Raw genomic sequence first — 6,000 nt, forward strand, 5'->3', positions numbered from 1 at the left:
CTGTGGTGTTGGAGAAGACTCTTGAGAGTCCCTTGGACTACAAGGAGATCAAACCAGTCAATCCTAAAGGAGATCAGTCCTGAATATTCATTGGAAGGAGTGATGTTGAAACTGAAACTCCAGTACTTTGGCCACCTGTTGCAAAGAACTGACTCATTTGAAAAGACGCTGATGCTGGGAAAGAATGAGAGCAGGAGGAGAAGGGGACAACAGAGGATGAGATGGTTGGATGGTATCACTGACTTGATGGACATGGGTTTGGGTGGACTCTGGGAGTTGGTGATGGACAGGGAGGCCTGGAGTACTGTGGTTCATGGGGTTGCAAAGAGTCGGACATAACTGAGTGACTGAACTGAACTGAAGTGAACCAGATATTCTCAAACTGAGCTCTCTAGGTACATCCCAGATTTCCCTTCTCATCTAAGGAGTATCCCTAGAGGAGGAACTGGCAACCCACTGCAGTATTCTTTCCAGGAGAATTGCATGGACAGAGGAGCCTGGCAGGTTACAGTCCATGAGGTCGCAAAGAGTCAGATATGATTGTAGTGACTTAGCACAGCACTAAGGAAAAATAAAATCAAACAGAAGCAAAAATATAGTCAGCGAAGGATGAGGCTTCAAAGAAACAGGAAGGAAACACTACAGTCAGGGAAGGAAGTAGGGAGATGGGGTGAGGATATACCTTGAGGAAGGACTAGAAACACCTGTGAAGCCCTCACCCCTGAGAACAAGCTCCACTAAAATATGGAGACTAAGACTTCCCTGGTGACCCGGTGGTTAAGCTCTGTGCCTCCAATGCAAGGGGCACTGGGCTCCATCCTTGCTTGGGGAAGTTCCCCATGCTTTGAGGTGTGGCCAAAATATGAATATGAATATATATATATATATATATGTATGTATTCATTGGTATTTCCCTGGCAGTCCAGTGGTTGAGACTCTATGCTCCCAATGCAGGGGGCATAGGTTTGATCCTTGGTTGGAGAACTAAGATCCCACATGATTCAAGGCGCAGCCTAAAAACAGTATGGAAAATAAAATAAAATTAATATAAAAATGTTAAAAAGAAGATGGAGACCTAATCAGTACACTTCCACATCAACAAACTTTCAGAATGATAGACAGCTAACAAATCTGTGAAAGGCAGAGCCATCCTCGGAGGAACAGTGCAAAGGGAAGCCACCAAGCCACGTGTGCATGCATGCTAAGTCACTTCATGCATGTCTTTGCATGCATGAACTCTTTGCGACCCCATGGACTGTAGCTCGCCAGGCTCCCTCTGTCCATGGGACTCTCCAGGCAAGAACACTGGAGTGGGTTGCCATGCCCTCCAGGACTAAGCCATGCAGGGAGAAGGAAGCAAAATGACAGAGGAATTTGAGACCTTGGGCATCAAGAGCTACAGCAAACACACAGCCCCGCATTCTGAAGGGCTGAGCGTAAGTGCTTCACCTCCGTGCCTGTGTAACTCAGTGCCTCTTACCAAACGCGATGTGTCCAGTTTACAGGAAATTACAAGGCTTACCGAAAGACAAGAGAAACCATCATCTGAAGTGACAAAGACATGTCGGAAACAGACCATATAAAAACAGACGTTGGAATGGAAAATATTTAAAGTACCTATGATTATTACTCTGTTAAAGACTCTAATGGAAAAAGTGGATACTTTGCAATATCCAAAAGATACTAACAGCAGAGAAAGGGAAACTCTAGGAAAGAGCCACAAAGAAATTCTAAAACTGAAAAGAACAGTAACTGAAATGGTATCGCTTCAACATGAGTGAGGAAAGAATCGGTGAATTAAAAGAGAGGTCCATTACAACTTGGGAAACAAAAATGGAAAGAGAAAAATGACAGAAGAGAGAATGGAGAGGAAATATTTGAAGTGATAGAGGTTGAAAAGATTTCAATATTAATGATTGTCAACTATGAATTGGCACTTGCCATCTACCTCTCCAAGGACTGAATCATGTGGGGCTGCGGCTGGTACCTTTAACACCCCCCTGAAGGAGTTCAGGGTGGAGAGCAGAAATGAGGCCTCTGTGCTCGGGGAAAAACTGGCAGGATAGATCTTCAGATAGTTAGATATTTTCAAGAGCTGATTTTATGAGCCCAATTCTTGTATCTCTTCAGATACTAAAATCCTTCATGGTGACGACTGTTCCTTGAGACTAGCAGAGGCTTCACGAGACTAGTAGAAACCTTCTGGAAAAATATGTGCTTGATTGCATGTACTCCCCGTTCATCAAAAATCACATATATCCTGAACTTCCCCCTGCCTCTTGAAAGCAGTTTCTCAGAGCTGTCTGAGGTGCTGTCTCCTGGGCTGCAGTCCTCATTTGGCCCCAGATAAAACTAAACTCTCACATCATGCAATTTTTTTTTTCCTCAAATCGACATGACAGAAGCAGAACCAAGACACTCAGAAACAAAGAAGGAGAAATGTAAAAAATAAAGCAGAACAAAACACCAAGGCTTATTGTATGAAACTGCAGGAGAACAGAAAACAAAGTCTTGAAGGAAGTCAGGAAAATGTATATCTCACCTATCCAGGAACAATGATACATTTTAAATCAGATAGCTCTTCAGAAACCATGCAAGCAGGAAGAAACTGGAGTGAAATCATTTAATTATTAGAAAAGAAAACAACAACAGCCTAAAATTGCATATTTAATGAAATCTTCACATGTAAGGAGAAATACTTTCTCAGAGAAAAACTGAAAGAATTAATTCCCAGTATACTGCTTTATGGACTTCCCTAATGGCTCAGAAGGGAGAAGGCAATGGCACCCCACTTCAGTACTCTTGCCTGGAAAATCCCATGGACAGAGGAGCCTGGTAGGCTGCAGTCCATGGGGTCGCTAATAGTCGGACACTTTTCACTTTCATGCATTGGAGAAGGAAATGGCAACCCATTCCAGTGTTCTTGCCTGGAGAATCCCGGGGACAAGGGAGCCTGGTGGGCTGCTGTCTATGGGGTCACACAGAGTCAGACACGACTGAAGCGACTTAGCAGCAGCAGCAGCAATGGCTCAGATGGAAAAGAACCTGCCTGCGATGCAAGAGATGGATGTTTGATCCCTGGGTGGGGAAGATGCCCTGCAGAAGGGAATGGCAACCCATTCCAGTATTCTTGCCTGGAGAATCCCATGGACAGAGGGGCCTGGCGGGCTACAGTCCATGGGGTTGCAAAGAGTTGGACACGACTGAAGTGACTTAGCACAAATGCACCCAAACTGCTTTGTGGGTCACTAATGTGTTCCTCTTTAAAGCTGAATAATAATATTCCGTGGCATGAATGTAACTGTGTTTCTAATCCATTCATGAATTGAAGGACATTTGTGTTATTTACAGTGCTAGGTGATTTATTATTAATAAAACCTTTAGAATATTCATGTACAGTTAATTTTTTCTCCTTTTCTTAGTTTCTTAAGATGAATCCTAAATGCATTGGTTTGAAAGTTCTCCTTTTTTAAACATATTTCATCCCATACATTTCCTATCATGCTTTGCTTTTGTTACATCCATACATTTTAATATATTGTGTTGCTGTTTTATCTTTTATCTCTCTTTCTAATACTAATATTGCTCTTAATATTTTCTGTTTTATCTTTGGACTTATTTCTCAGAAGAAAAAAAAAACTGTTCTTATTAAATTCTTCCAAACTGTATAGTATTAGTTATCCAAAATCTTCCCCTGGAGAGATTGTTAAGGAGTTTGGGATGGACATGCACACACTGCTATATTTAAAATGGATAATAACAAGGGCCTACTGTACAGCACAGGGAACTCTGCTCAATGTTATGTGGCGGCCTGGGTGGGAGGGGAGTTTGGGGGAGAATGGATATGTGTGGATATGTATGGCTGAGTCTCTTTTACTGTCCGCCTGAAACTAAGAGAACATTGCTAACTGACTATAACCCAATTCAAAATACACAGTTTAAAACAAACAAACAGGTCCATGTCGTGAATCTGTCTTGGTCTAAGTTGCTTAAAAATTAAACCTAAGAAAAAGCTGCATGCTTTGGCCTTATTAGGAGGGCAAACTCAGAAGTGTGGATAAAGGAGAAAAGGAATCGAGACCAGGAAGTAAGGAAAAGAAACACAAAGAGGCTGTTGCTTATAAGAAACGTCTGCTGGTTTCCAGTCTGGGTGGGGTGTCTTCCGCACTGATCACATGGAACCACTGTGTCTCAGAATGTCTGTTGGGGGAGAGGAATGGAGACTCATTTTATCTGTTTGCTCTTTTTCGTTTCCTGTCTTCGGTGGGTTAGAATGTCTCTCACAGTTCATGGACTCCCAGGCTTTCCCAGGGTGGGCTGAGAGCAGGTGAATGTCCCTCCACTGGGTCCGATACAGCTTCTCTTCTTTAAGTCTTATGAAGTCCCATGAAGGTGTTACTCAATTTTTTTTTTAATTGGAGTATAATTGCTTTACAATGTTGTATTAGTTTCTGCTGTACAACAAAATGAATCAGCTATATGTAAACATATATACCTTCCCTTCTGGGTCTCCCTTCAATGCCATCCCCTTCATCCTACTCTCCTAGGTCATCACAGAGCACCAAGCTGAGCTCCCTGTGCTATACAATAGCTTCCAACTAGCTATATTTTACACATGGTAGTGCATATAGGTGAATCCTGATCTCTTTAGGAATATTACACAGCCAGTATTCACAGAGCTTCTAGTTAAATCTATGCACTGTGTCTTCAGCTCTGGACCCCTCCACTATATCTACCCTGATTTCAGTAAGATTCTGTGGAGGTAAGGCAAAAATCTCTTTGCCTTGCTGGTGTTTAATATTAACTGGACTTCAGACTATCGGACTTATGAGGAGGCACGTAAGCATTGTTGTTGTTCAGTAGCTGAGTCGTATCTGACTCTGTGATCCCATGGACTGCAGCATCCAGGCTTCCTTGTCCTTCACTGTCTGCCCGTGTTTGCTCAAACTCATGTTCATTGAGTCGGTGATGCCGTCCAACCATCTCAACCTCTGCTACCCCTTCTCCTACCCGTAATCTTTCCCAACATCAGGGTTTTTTCCAACGAGTTGGCTCTTCATATCAGGTACCCAAAGTATTGGAGTTTCAGCTTCAACATCAGTCCTTCCAATGAATATTCAGGGTTGATTTCCTTTTGGACTGACTTTAAGATTGAGTTTCTTTAGGATTGAATATAAGCATATCCCTACCAAAAAAAAAAAAAAAAAACTAAAGTTCTTCTGGTGACAGAACCCTTATAACAGAAAACAAAGAGGAATTAAAGAACCTCTTGATGAAGGTGAAAGAGGAGAGTGAAAAACCTGGCTTAAAACTCAATGCTCAAATTAAGATCATGATACCCGGTCTCATCACTTAATGGCATATAGATGGGGAACAATGGAAACAGTGACAGATTTTATTTTATTGGGCTCCAAAATCACTGTGGATGGTGACTGCAGCCATGAAATAAAAGACACTTGCTCCTTGGAAGGAAAGCAATGACAAACATAAAGAGCATATTAAAAAGCAGAGACATTACTTTGCCTACAAAGATCCGCATAGTCAAAGCTATAGTTTTTCCAATAGCCATGGATGGATGTGAGAGCTAGACAATAAAGAAGGCAGAGCGCTGAAGAATTGATGCTTTTGAACTGTGGTGCTGGAGAAGACTCTTGAGAGTCCCTTAACTGCAAGGAGATTAAACTAGTCAATCCTAAAGGAAATCAACCTTGAATATTCACTGGAAGGACTGATGCTGAAGCTGAAAATCCAATACTTTGGCCACCTGATGTGAAGAGCTGACTCATTTGAAAAGAACCTGATGCTGGGAAAGACTGACATTGGGAGAAGGGGACGACAGAGTGTGAGATGGTTGGATGGCATCACCGACTCAATGGACATGAGTGTGAGCAAACACCAGGAGATGGTGAAGGACAGGGATGCCTGGTGTGCTGCAGTCCATGGGGTTGCAAAGAGTTAGACACGACTGAGGGGCTGAACAACAGCAGAGTTCTTAGTCAT

The sequence above is a fragment of the Bos indicus genome, chromosome 11, assembly GCF_029378745.1.
Source record: "Bos indicus isolate NIAB-ARS_2022 breed Sahiwal x Tharparkar chromosome 11, NIAB-ARS_B.indTharparkar_mat_pri_1.0, whole genome shotgun sequence".
NCBI classification, from domain to species: domain Eukaryota; kingdom Metazoa; phylum Chordata; class Mammalia; order Artiodactyla; family Bovidae; genus Bos; species Bos indicus.